This window comes from Apis cerana, linkage group LG8 (assembly GCF_029169275.1).
Source record: "Apis cerana isolate GH-2021 linkage group LG8, AcerK_1.0, whole genome shotgun sequence".
Classification (NCBI taxonomy): Eukaryota; Metazoa; Arthropoda; class Insecta; order Hymenoptera; family Apidae; genus Apis; species Apis cerana.
In genome coordinates this window covers 5,167,960-5,182,401 of record NC_083859.1, presented here as the reverse complement: position 1 = coordinate 5,182,401, position 14,442 = coordinate 5,167,960, and the positions used below count along the sequence as shown (strand labels likewise).

Genomic DNA, 14,442 nt, shown 5'->3' with positions numbered 1-14,442 from the left:
TATTAAACATATTATTATACAAAAATTTATTTAAAAAGGAGTTATTTTCATAAAGTTGAAAATTTAGGTTGAAAATAATTTTTGGGAATATTAATTATACTTTCTAACTTAATCTCATTATTCTGACGTCTAAGACACAACTCCGCTAGATGGCCTTACTATGATATATAGATAGGCTCAGAACAAAAGCTCTTTTTTCCTTTTTTCTTTTTCTTTCTTTCCATCTCTTCCTCATGAAATTACAAAATATTAGTTAAAAACTTCGAACTTGAACTGTTTTGGTCGTTATATTAAAATTTCCCCAGAAAGAAATACAACAGTTACGTTTCGAACTTTAATTCCTCTATCGATGAAACTTAAACTTAAACACTCTCCATTATTCAAACTTGGAAGAAGCGAAGGAATACAATCCGTTATATCCACACGCAGAGCAAAATTCGCGTTAATAAAGAAAATCCTTAGAGGTGTGAAAGTGTAAGAAGAAAGATACCATGGCTTATTGTCAAAGGTGAAGGGAAAATCGACTTCGTCTGGTATTTTCGAGATTGATCGAGGGATACTCGGTTAATTCTCAACCAGGACCTTCCAAGGGAAGCCAAGCTTTCTTTATCTTCGTCGTCGAATCTCCTGGATGAGTGGATGGAATCCTCGCAAACCCTCGTGCTCCAGTGATAGGACACCCTCACGAAACGTTTCTCTGCTCGTCGTTGGATTTTCTGCGAATTGATACCTGAGATATCCTGCAAGACCTGGACACATTGCAGGTCTTCGAAGATTACGGTCTCAATGGATTAAAGAAATCCCATGATTTGAGTGCCGTGTTATATTTATTTTTCTTTTTTTTTTTTTTTTGATGAAATTTATTTTGATTAAAATTATAAAACAAATTTCAATTCGATCTCTTTTATGATTTATACAAGAATTGTGAAAATGATTGTTTTGAAATTATCTTGAATATTTTATAGTGAAAGATATTTTATAGTGAAAAATGATGATCAAAGTTTAAGATAATTTGATTGATTAAAACAATATAATGTTAATTTTTATATTTAGATTTTATAATGGTAATGAATTATTATTATAATATGATAACAGCATATATTATTAACGTGTATCTTCAAATTATTCCCACGTTGTAAATTGATTATTATTATTATTATTATTATAGAATTAATATTATAAATTAATTTATGTAATCATTTAATTCGTATTAATCCTAATATCCTCCCTATCCTTCGTATCGTTGATTAAAATTTCTAACAAAGAATACATTTAAATTATAGAAAAAGTTCCACGTGAATTCTTTTTCATTCAAGAAAATCACTTTATCTTGTACACGTGGCACTACTAATTTTTACATTGTTTTCTCATCGATATAGTTATTCCATTCCACGCTTTCAAATTCTTTTCAAATAAATTTCTTTTATAGATAAAATAGATTTTCCAAATTAATCAAGAACCATGTTTGTTTTTTATCCTTCTAGTAGCTTAAAACAGAATAGTAAAGAATTTTCAATGAAAAAAGAATAAATAAATAAAAACTCAAAACGTAGAGGATAATTTCGTTCCACGCGAATTCCTTTATTCAGATTAATCAATTTTTACACTTTGTTGGATACACGTGCATTAGACTACGTTATCACACCCATTTTAAACGTAATAATTTATAATACATAATTCAATTGTGTACGTAGGTGCGTATATTGGTATGAAAAAATGTTTTCAAATATTATTTCTGACAAAGTGTAATTCGATTATTAAATTATGAATGAAAAAATTAATGATTTCATAACTTCACGTTATTAATAACTTAATATTTTATTAATAATTTTTTTTATTTGTAATACGTATATTTTAAATATATATATATATTAGTTCTTGATATTTAAAAAATATTTCAAAGCACCTATACTTTATAAAGATAATAAAGATAATGTTTGATTATCTTTGAAATTTATATCATCGATAATATATTGTAACAACAGTTAAAATAATTTGATTATTTTCAATTATATATCTAAATTAAGCTTAAGTGTAACCTATTATACTATCGAAAATGTCTAAATATTTACGAATAATTTATTGTTTTGTCTTTAAACATGTGTTATGCAAATATGTGGGTTGATATGATTATCGCTAAATCTTGTTTTTTTTCAATATCCTTTTTTTTCAATTGCATCAAGTTTTCAAAGGTTTTTGCATAATATAAAGTCAACCAAAAAGACATATATATATATACATATATATATATATATACCTAAGTGTCCTTACGCCCTCGCCTCAACCTTTAACCTTCAGAGATCCTATTGGAAAAGGACACGTTTGTAACGTTTGATTAGGGATGAGGATTGTTTTGATCGCTGTTTCAATTTGAATAATTTTTAAATATCTATCGATAAAAATTGCTTCAAAATAAAACAATTGTAAAAAAAATTCATATTTCAATCCTTCTCGAGATCGTTGCGACTATCACTTAAATTTTATTAAGCATCCTTTTCTTTTACAATACATCATACATATATATATATATATATAATATATATATATATAAAATTTTCATAAATTTTCAAAAGAGGGTGTATTTCAAAATTCAAGCTTGGAAAAACTTCATATATATTTGTGTTCCCTAATTGAGATATTTCACATCCCCAATTCCTCAACATTTGCACCAGTGTTAAAAATGAAATGCTCGCAACACTCCTAGTTGCGAAACGATTCAATTTAACAAATGTTTGACGAACTCGCACGATGCGGTTGCACGTCCGGTCGTCAGGATAATTGAACAGTTCGATATTCACGAGGATACAATTTAATGCCAAAGTTCGCGCGTATTTCATCAGCTTTTTCAACGTCTCTCTTTCTTTCTCTTTCTTCTTCTGATCGGATCGTTCTCTTTTATTCTATTTTATTTTATTTTTTTTTTCAAAAATAATACTAATGGAAAATTACATTCTCGTTTTTCGCTTCAAACAAAAAAATATATATATATATTTTTCTACGTTGTTGTAAATAATATTTAATAATAAAAAAAAGTTAACAATTATATATACTTCTTGATAACAAAAAGAAAAAAAAATTCTCTCGAAAATAAGCTTTGTCTATAGTTCAAATAAAAAATTGTACAAACTGAAATAGCATTATGTAAAAATGGTTTACAATTTTAAGGAGTAAAAATAATGAGAAAAAAATTACACTCGAGAAAGTAGTGTCAGTTCGTGTAGAAAAGAAGATCCAGGTTTCTCGAAATTAATATTTTTTAAAAATTCCAATATAGGAAGAGACACGAAAATTCTTTAAACGGTTGAAAAACTTTATACATAATTTTCGAAACGAAATATATATACGAAGCTTTCACAATTTTAAAGATTAACTGCAAAGTTGAATGATCAAAAAATACGAGAAAAAGAATTCATAACCTTTTGTTGTCGTCATAAAAATTTCGAAACCTATATTCGACTTATATATAATAAATGAAATATATATATTAGAATTAATAACATATGTAAAAATTTTGCAAATTTCAAAAATTTCTTTCTTCATAAACGTTCACTGCAAAATCATCTTCGTCGATGCACAAACACACACATACACATACATCAGAAAGAAATTTTCCAATGGTTTTATGCTAGAGGAACAATAAGCGCGCATTCAGATAAATAAAAATTATTACAATGCAATTGATAAACGCTTGCTTCTCAACTCTACTCTCGCACGTGTTCCTTCATTAGATATTATCCAATTATTCCGTTTCTCCTTTTCATTGCTATTGGGATCACATCTAAATCCCAATAGAACAATGTAAATTTTTGCGTTAATTTTAACGAAAATAGAATAAAAGTAGAATCGAGCAGAGAAAGATAAAGTGAGTGTGAAAGATAAATGGAAGATGACTTGAGAAAAACTTAAGAAAAAAATAATCGTTCGTTCTTCTTGTTATTCTTGTTACGCCAATATTATACGTTTAAGGAAAAGGTGTGTTTCAGTTCGGAATTGCGAGACACCCGGTGGTAATGGTAGTATTTCAGAGGAACGTAGGCGAGAAAGGACACTTTTCCTGGCCATTACGGACAATTTCTTAGGAGGAAGGCGTGTCAATACTTTTTATTAAAAGAATTGTCCTCTTAACACAGCAGGGATACTCAACAGGTGGAGGAACGTTCTTCTCTCCGACACCGTTTATTCTCCACATATAGTTGAGAAAAGGTTTCCGCGCCGGTGAAATAGCTCTCTAAACGAACGAAAACGTTAAACCCGTTACACGCTTCTTCCGAAACTATTTCCCTGAAAAAATTACCGAATTAATTTTTAAACGGATTTATCGCCATTGAAATTGAGATTTTTCCCCTCAACGAAAATTTATTCGATGATATCCGTTTGATGATATTTTTAGCGGAACACTGGGAAAAATATCTTCTATTTTCGTTTTTCCAACCCGTTATTCTCTCGCCGAAACTTGTATTTCCTCTGACCGATTCAATCCTTTTTTTCGAAATTTTTCTCTCTTCTATATAGAACGATACACTACTTTTATACAATTTATACAATATATATTTATTTATATTCTCCCCGTGATGATGATATATTTATTTTTTTTAAAATAGGAAACAAATCCATTCAATATATATAATTCAGATTGAATTTTGAAAAAAAATCTAAAGGCGAAAGATTAATTATATTGCAATAAAAGCACGATAATTAAATAATAAACGATGAAAAATTCGTAGTATCGTGAAATGCATACAATTTGATAATGACTATTAATCTATTTGATCGAACCATTGAAGGATTGAAATTAAATAATCGTTTTTCGTTATTCGAATATTATTTTCACTAACTATGTACCACAAATTAATTATATCATAAAGCAAAATAGATTGCTTTCATTAATTCTTAAACTCCCCATCTAAATGGGGAATCCAATTAAGGAACGAACTAGCGATCGAATGAAAGGTTCATTTCCAAACTGATTATCTCCAAAGTAACTTCGTTATCCATAAAGCTGAAACGTAACAAAGATCAAGTTGTTTCGGTTTTACTTCGTTATCTTCGTTTAAATTATAACCTGAGTTTCGATTGTGGCCGTGCGAAGAGAGTCATTATACCGGTAGACTTCCGGTTTAGAACTACTTTAAAATCTCTAAGTGGTGATGGACCACTTGCATTTGAATAATATATGGTTAACCATCATTGCTTGAATTATCGTATCGTTCGTATCGTTTATTCAATTATATTCTTTAACACTGAAGTTCAAGTTATTGGTTTTGAGATATTTAACGACTATTATTTGATAATTTTTTTGTATGTTATTGCAATTATCGAGATACGAATAGTTGCACAATTTTTTATTTATTAAAATTCTTATAATTTCAATATCGAATAATTTTTAATATTTTCCTTTTCCTTCTAAAGTTTTTTTATTTGAATTTTTGCAATTAATTTCATAATTTATTATTCGAAGATTTGATAATTTTGTATTTTATGAATACCATATATGTATAAATAAGTTGGTGACCTACGATAAGACTAGTAAATAAGTTGGTATCCTATGATAAGACTAATAAGTAACTCGCTGATTTATTGATTTCGTGGAAATATTTGTCAAATATTTTTTTTTTATTTTTTTTTTTTTTTTTCACTTGTGAATACTTTCCGTTTGAAATTTTTATAACAGGAAATATTTCGATCGGATAATTTGTAATTTAAAAACTTCATAATTTCACACGGAATTTAACGTGGGAGTATTTAAATTAAGAAGGCTTTTCCAAAATTTTAAATAACTTCAGAATATTTTTTAATCAAAGAGAAACTTTTAAATTTTAAAAATAGCTTTTTTGAATATTTAGAATATTTTTCCCCAAAAAAAGGAAAGTCTTTCTTTTTATAAAATTTATCAGTTATTATTCTTCAACGTGTATTAACTATTTCGAAATTTATTCTACAAAATATTAATATTTCCAACATTTTATATATATTATGATATAACTTGAATTACACGAATTTATATTCTTTTTTTATAATAATCTTTACTAATTGCATATATTTTAGTACGTTTAAATTATCTTCTATCTTTCCCATTATTTTTTGCAAAAGCTGAATTTATGTAATAATAATAATTATTTCTGAAGACTCTAATAAAAAATTCATTTGCACGTTTAAATTTTTTAATTCTAAAGATTATATAAATATTAATGAAACAAAACAAAATGAAATATATATAAAATTTAAAATCAAAAACATGATTGTTTCATATATAAATATATTAGAATATTAATTCTACTAAAATTACATCAATTATTTAATGCATATTATTCTCATTTGATTGTTTACTTATTTTTAACCATTATTACAGATTCATAATATAAAAACATTTTATATTAAAAATATGCATATATATATAAGATCAATAAGATCCATCAATCCTATTTCCATTATTAAATTTTATTATGAAAATTACCCTTTAAATTAAAGAGTAAATATTCACAAATATATTGATTTACACAATTATCGATAATACCAATATCAATAATAAGTTATCTTTGACAGATATTATGACAGTTTCAATTATGCGCACGTTCTGAATAAATAATTATTTCGTGTATTTCTTATTAATTTTTAAAAATTTCTTATCCAATCTTTTGGAGAATGAAATATTACGGAGATAATATATCAAGATATAAATCAATCCATCGTGATACATTTTTATGCAATAATATTCGTCGCAATATGTTGCTCATACCTTTATTACATACCTTAATTATACATATAACGTTTAATGGTTCGCGTAAATATTCCGTTCACGGACGTCCGATTACGTCATTGTTCGATATCGTTCTCATAGATTTATGCGGATAGTGACGTCAACGCGTGTTTCGTGATCCGAATATAATGGACGATGGTGGAATCTTTCCAATTTTAAAAATCCAAATAGAGTGGCCACCGTTATTGCTATCCAAGAACAAGATATCTTTATCTATCTAATGTAAAATCGTGAAAAAGGAGGAAAGATAAATCTCCTATATTTCCAATACCATTTATCCATTAGACGAATATATAGCAGAGATAATATTATAATACTTAAACAATTTGCAATAATTTATTTTTTAAACTTCCAAACCTGCTCTTATATAAATAAGTTATTAAATAAGGAATTTTATCATAACTGATTACACTTAAACAAGTGATTATCATACCATGAATATATATATATTATTATAAATGATTCAGTGTACAGAGTACAAATGATTACGAAAACTTGATACTCGATGAAAGTGAAAAGAGAATCCGATTTTTTAACATCAATCGTTGTACATCAATCGATTTTGTCGAATTACTTAAATTGGAATTCCACCTAATTTCTCCCTCTATACGAATGTATCGAATCACCGGGCTCATGTAAGTACTACTTACGTCATATATAGAACGGTGCATTGTGTTACAGGAAGCACGCGAGTATGTACGAATGGCACTGGAAACGATTGACACGATTGTAACGTGCGCGATATCGGAAACGGCGATACTCGATACCCCGAGCAAAGCACCCCCCGAGCGTTCGAGGATGTTATACGATCGATACAAATTGCCGACTGTGGAAATGTCGCGACACATTATGTAAAGTTCAACGATTCACGGCCGGGACCTCCACGTGCCACCAGGTCTCAAACCTCTCCCTCTCCCGGCCACCATCCCCAGCGCTCCAACCTCTTTTCACTCGCAACCCCCTTCTGTAATATCCAAATAACTAGCGAGGCGAACGACATTCATTTTTTTTTTTAAATTAACACTCGTTTCATCAGCGAGGAACTAACTAAAGCTATTTTCACTCGGTCATCCCCTTTATCACAGGGGATGATTGTTAAATGGAAGAAGAATCGTTTTTATTGAATCAACAATCTGAATAATTGAATCAGAGATTTCGATGAGCGTTTCAGAAAGTGTTTCAAAAAAGTATGGAATTGTCTATGGAGGATTAAGTAGGATATCAGGATGATATTCTTGTAGCAATTTAATTGTGTTACAAAATAAACAAGGTAGAAATTGTTAAATTGAAAAAAGAAAAACAATAGCGAGTCACAGATTGAGAGGCACTACCCCGTTGAACAAAGAGGGTCAAATTGGAGGATGATATTTCGCGAAATAAAAGGGGATTAAATCGACAATATGAGAGGGGAAAAAGGATTGTCGGGCAAAGGGGTTGAGGGCGTCAGACGTTGCGAAAACTCGAAAGGGGGTAGGAATGAAGGGGGTTAACGTCGACGCTAAAAATAAAGCGAACTAAATTTAGGGCTGGCTCGTTCCTTCCCTCTTTTCTTTTTCTTCTCTTTTTACGATCGTAATTTTGTTGCACTCGATTCCTCCCTCTCTCTCTCTCTCTCTCTTCTCTTTTCTGATGGGTGAAAATGAGGAAAATATATGGAATGGGGGATTTAAAGAGAATTTTCGTGTATTTTCAAAGGACGAGATGTGCTTTTGCTTGAAATTTGTATATTGTACGTGTGCGGGTTATGTACGTTTACCTGTTGCGTTGAAAATGAAAATGAATGTTACACAGATTACACAGAAATTTTTGATTTTATTAGATAGAGTTGTAAGGAAGATTATTTTTCGAAGAGATTGGTTTAAATATTTTTAAAGCGAGGAGTTTGTTTCGTTAATTTGAGAATTCGATTCTCTTTTTATATTTGTTTATTTATTTCGATGACAAATTTAATATTTTTTTTTTAAATTAATTTATCGATGTAAGTAAAATATGATTAATTATTTTATATTTTATTTAATATCATTTTTACGATTCTATTCAGTTTTGCGAATATCTTCGATATCTTTTGCAAATGGATTTTATTTAGATAAATATTTTAATTTTGATAAAAATATCCATTCATCATTCAATAAAAAATAACGTTTCAATGTTTTAATTTTTTTATATAAATTGATTGAAACTCTCTATTCTTCCTATAAGAAAATTGATTAAATACAAACTTTTATTGATAATATGTTACAATATCTATTCATCAATTATAATGAAATATGTATAAAATTCCATGAAAACTATTTATATGAATAAAACCATAGATTGAATAAAAATTAGATTTGATTCGAAAAAGTTTCTAAAAAGAACTATCGTGGACTTCGTACGTTTTCAATTACTGAGTCATTTATTTATTTGCATCATGCATTGGCCGATAATAAAAGAATGTTTTAAATTTCGACGATCATTATGTCTTATTTGATTTACGCTCTCTTATCGATTCAATATTTATTTGTATTCTAACCGATCATAAAGAATTCATGACGCAATCGTGCTAAGATTAAATTAAATAATGATAAAAATTTCTTGATGTAGGAGGAGACGATAATGTGAAATTTGCAAGCACAAATCATACGCGTGATTTTGAAAGGGAAAAAGCGAAAAAACGCGAAAGAAAAATTTTGATAACCCGATCGTTGTTATATAATTATTATATAGTTTGTATTTCAATGTGATATTAATTAAAAAACTTAAATTTCGATTTTTTTTTGTTGGTCAAAATCGAGAAGTTTCCAGTGAATATTTTGCAATTGGAAAATTTTCAGTGCGATAACTTCGATGTTTAAAAAGTGATTAGAAAAATATATTATATTTTTGAATTTTTTAATTTGAAATATTATAATTCAAAAGATTTTCTAAATTTCAAATTGTTTAAATTTTAGAAAGAAAAATATCGTATTGTTCATTATCTCCTATATAAAAGATTTATAATATTTTTCAACTTAAAAATATTAATTCAATTTAAATTAATTCTCAAAGATTTAATGAATTTTTAAATGGAAAATTGAAATGTGGAAATTTTTAAAAATTCATCAATTTCTATCTCTGATTCAACAATTTCTTGAAAAAAAAATTGTCTCCGATTCTAATTCGCGAACGAAACAATATGAATTAAATTACGAATTTATTAATTACGTTATTATTGTTAATAAGCATCTTTGTACACTCTTCGATAGTACAATGAATAAAAAGATGAATATTTAATAAACATCCATGATTGAGCACAAAAATTCGATAATGTCAGATAAATATTGGTCGATAAGCTTTTTTTTTTTCATAAAATATATAACTATTCACTTATACCACCGAATCGCGACATTTCTCGAACTTTACATGGAATTGTTTGTTATTTATTAATCTCGCAGCGGAAGAACCGTCGATTCATCGAAATCACTGATATCACTAACATAATATTGGGACGAACAATAAAAATCGTATATCGGCACTTTCCTTTGTCAATAGTTTCTGGGACAACGGGGGCGATTGTTCGTTTACGATCGTTAAAAATGCTTAACATTGAGATTTGAAAACTTCCCAAGTTTAATTGCCGATCGAAGATAGGAGTACAATTTACGTGGAGATAAATCTTGAGGGGGAACATTTCCATATAAAAAAAAAAAAAGGAACGAGACAAATTAAATAGGAAAATCTTTGGACGTTGTGTTTAAACGTGTATCGAATGGAATATTAAATGTACGTGGCACATACATAAAAACACGTATCGTAACAAAGGGAATATTGTTGAGTTAAATATTTTAAAAGATTTTAACGTGACGTTTCTTGTAGATTGGTTTTTAACGAATTATAATAATTTTATTGGAAATATACGATATTGCATTATCACATTGGAAAACGTGCAACTTGGGAATCGTGTTGAACGCGTTGAACGTTTCATTACATTTTAATCGGTGAAGATTAAGTAATATACGTATATCCACAATAAGTTATTATTTCGAACAGTAAGAAATGTATAAAACGTATTGCTTTTTTTCTTTTTACAATATATTAAAATGATATTTTATAGATATTCAATACTCGAATCAGTTATATAAAAAATATGACTGTATATGAACATTTTTATATTTAAATATTTTGGCAAAAATTCAGAAGATTACACCTCGATTGATAGCGACACGGTTGGCCGAGTCATTTATATATCTACCACTATCATTTGTTCTTCGAAAATAATTTTTCTCGACTAAAATTACGCGTAATTATATAAAAAAATTGCATATTAATACAATTTGAAAAAAATGAAATAAAGGACTTTGAAAAAAATAATTACTTTACCAAAAAAAAATTAAAAAATATTAAGCTTCAAAAATACCAAACTTTCCTTTTCTATCAAAACTCCATTATCATCCATTAATTTTATCATTAATAATTTGATACTGAAACGAAATATTTTCGATGAAAAAAATATATATATATAGAAAAACAATTAATTACTTTTTAACTATTCAAAATCGATCACTTGAGGATTATACCATCGGAAAACTTATCGGAAATGGTATCGGTTCTTCGTGCTTCTAGCCTCTCTCGAAACCATTCTCTTCCACCATAATCTCCATTCCTCTTTTTATCCACAAGGATAACCGCATGGTGTATGCATCGGTTACGCTCGTCCACGCTTTTAATCAAAAGATACAAAGGACCGGTGTTGCTGTTTGTTTGGCGTCCCCTCGAAAACGCGACGATACAGAGGATCCGTAACACGATTTTCAACGATACATCTAGGAAGTCCCTTTGATCAAGGAACAAGCAGCTCGCGATGGAAATCCGCAAAGAGGAAAATACACAGTCGATTCCCTGAGGGTGGAAGGAGATCATCGAGAATCGATCGTCGAACGAAATTGAATAACTCTGCTCGATGAAAATCTATCTTTTGGAGGAGATTCTTTCTTTAAGAATTCTTTCGATATATATATATATACTCTTAACGATATGACCAAAGGAAAATTCATTTTCTACATAAACTTTTTTAAATCTTTTTTGATATCTTATATTTTTATCTTTGTTTTCTCTATAGTTTCTTTCTTGTTCCAGAATATTAAAAATTTGAAAAAAATTAGAATCATTTTTGTAATATTTGTTAATAAATTTATTTGAAATCGACCATTGCAAAAATGCGAAGATTGCTCGAGAAGATATTTATTTTGCATGGAAATTTAATCCTATTTTTATCAATGATCTAATACTCTTAGATTCATTTTGTTTGCAAAAATTGTTCGATATTCCAGCCTTTTAAAAATTAAAACAAATTCTTGAATTTAATCCATCAATTTTTATTTAAGATTCCGCGAATCTGTGTCGACGATTTTTCAAAAAGAAATTTCGCTTTATTTGTTGCCCGTTTAAAAGATTCAATATTTAAATTCACAAAAATTCCAAACAAATTTCGAATCATTTATCAATACCTCTATCCCATTATACACTCAATTTATTAAAAAAATATCTTTAATAATAATCGAAACAGTAATCACAGAGATGTTTAAAAATTCATTTGCATCATTGTGGTCAAAATAAATATATCCAAAAGAACGGAGGGTTGGACGAAATATTTATAATGAGGAATACTCGTAACCCAGGATGGACTCTTGACTCGAAGACTATTTTTTTTTTCTCACATTTGCAACGGAGCAACGGTCACGGTGTTATCGCTTCTTCTAAGCTGGTTGCACGAGGCTTGGTAACGCCTGTCAGCTCGCCAATATCGTGAATCGTTTTGATTCAGTTTTATTCAAGTTCGAATTCGAACAGAATGGCAAATACAATTGCGACATTGTGATTCGCAGCGAAAATTGAAAAATCAACGAATAATTAATCTTTCGGCTTCTTTCTTAATTCTGTTGATTTAAAATAATCTATCATGTGAAAAGAATTCTTTCTTCTATTATTACGTTTTGTTTCTCCGGATTGATAAGCAAGGAAAATAGTGATATCTATTGTTAATTTTCCTCAAGAGATAGGGAAAAATTAAACTTGTTTAGAATTTAATACGTATATTCGATACGTATTGAAGATTGAATATAAAAATTGTTCCAACTATTATGATAAACTGTATCGTATCACTTTTATATTTTCTTAAGTTAAGATTTCTTTTTTCATTGATTAATAAAATTTTGAAATTATTGAAATAATTAACATGATTTGTTATATTTTAATATATTTTATCTATAATACAAGTATAATATTGATTGATTAAAATAACATAAAAATACGAGGATTTCATTAAAATAAAACTTGAGCAGCCTTGAGATAGATGTTATCAAAAAAATGAATTTTTTTCCACACACATACGTAATCATCTTTACCTTCATTTTTGAAAAATTTACAACAAGTATTCGATAAAAATTGTCGATATTGTAAAATGTTGTATATCTTCGTAAAAGGAAAAAAGAATCGTATAATAATCATCCTGAATTTAATTTAAAGCGTATATTCAAATCTTTCACAGTTCTGAGTTCATTTTTTTCAAAGATATTTTTATATCGTGTAACAAATAAAGAAATAAACATGCTATTCTTATGAAAAAAATTGAAAAATTCTTTTCGTAACTTACGCTACTCTTCAAGATTGTAGTCTGTCTCTCGATTTTTTATTCTTTTTCATCAATTTGTTAAACTTCGAATCTATGAGAATTAAACGATGAAAAATTAAAAAGAAATACTTACTTTCGTCATTATTGAAAATCCAATAATACAAATTCACTCGATCCATCTCAATTCGGTGTTTTGATCTCAAATATCTTTGTTCAGCATTTGATCGGCAATCGATCACAATCGGGCAAGAACTTTCCTCCATTTCCAAACACGTATCACAGGAGCGTATATGATAATCCATTGGCACATCCACTGGTTGTGACAGATTCTCGGCAAACACGTGAAATGAGGATTATCAAAACAATATTGTGGATATAGGGAACGGCTTGGTTGGCGCGGGGCTCGAAGTGTGGCATACAATCCATTTCCGGTAGGGAGGCATATCCATCCGGAGCATAGCGGTGATATGTTAATAACGCGTGCGACCATGCAAAAGGAATGCACGGATTATGCGTGGTGACATTTTTGAACAGTTGTCGAATTGGGTTGACGTCGCTCACGACGAATTCGTGAAACGTTTCTCGTATAGTGATAAATCGGATCGATCTATTTTCGAATTTGAACTATTTCGGCAAACAATTGAAACGTCAACAGATCCGTGTTAATTTCTGATCGACGTTAGAAATGTTGTTGCTCGAGTGTGATTGGAGATATTTATTAGAAGGAGGAAAAATTTATTGTAAACTTAATGAATGGTGATTTGTATAAATTGTTGTTAGATAGAAGTTTTAATATTCCTGTTTTTATAAATAATGAAAAGAGTAAATCATGATAACTGGTGAATATATTATTGTAATTATCGTTGAATAAATTTTCTTTAATAAGAAAAGTGAATCATATATAATAAGAATATTATTATTATTAAAAATAATGATTAATAAGATGGAATTATAAGTAATAAAGTATACATGTTGTATACATATATATATATATTTTTTATTAGATGTATGAGGAATATTGCATTTATAGCGGATACTGGTGGCATTATCGCGATGTGTTTGCTAGTTAAAGTCCGTTACTTTCCACACTGTCATC

The 14,442-nt window shown here is 28.6% G+C and overlaps 1 protein-coding gene and 1 long non-coding RNA gene across 4 annotated transcripts in view; one reads left to right on the top strand and one right to left on the bottom strand.

Moving 5' to 3' along the window:
- LOC107995299 (uncharacterized) overlaps positions 1-14,442 on the bottom strand; it is an 88,648-nt gene that overhangs the window by 51,597 nt on the left and 22,609 nt on the right. The window contains exon 1 of one of the 3 annotated variants that reach the window (XM_062078264.1): positions 13,480-14,173. The exons of 1 other annotated variant lie outside the window; for it this stretch is intronic. The gene's annotated coding sequence lies outside the window, so the exon portion shown is untranslated. Of the gene's footprint in view, positions 1-7,407; positions 7,617-13,479; positions 14,174-14,442 lie in introns of those variants that run through there. One more of the 3 variants, XM_062078265.1, reaches the window with a different exon arrangement.
- Positions 10,039-11,920, top strand: LOC114577194 (uncharacterized). Its single transcript, XR_003697043.2, has 2 exons — positions 10,039-10,498; positions 10,592-11,920. It is a non-coding gene; the product is annotated as an uncharacterized LOC114577194 (long non-coding RNA).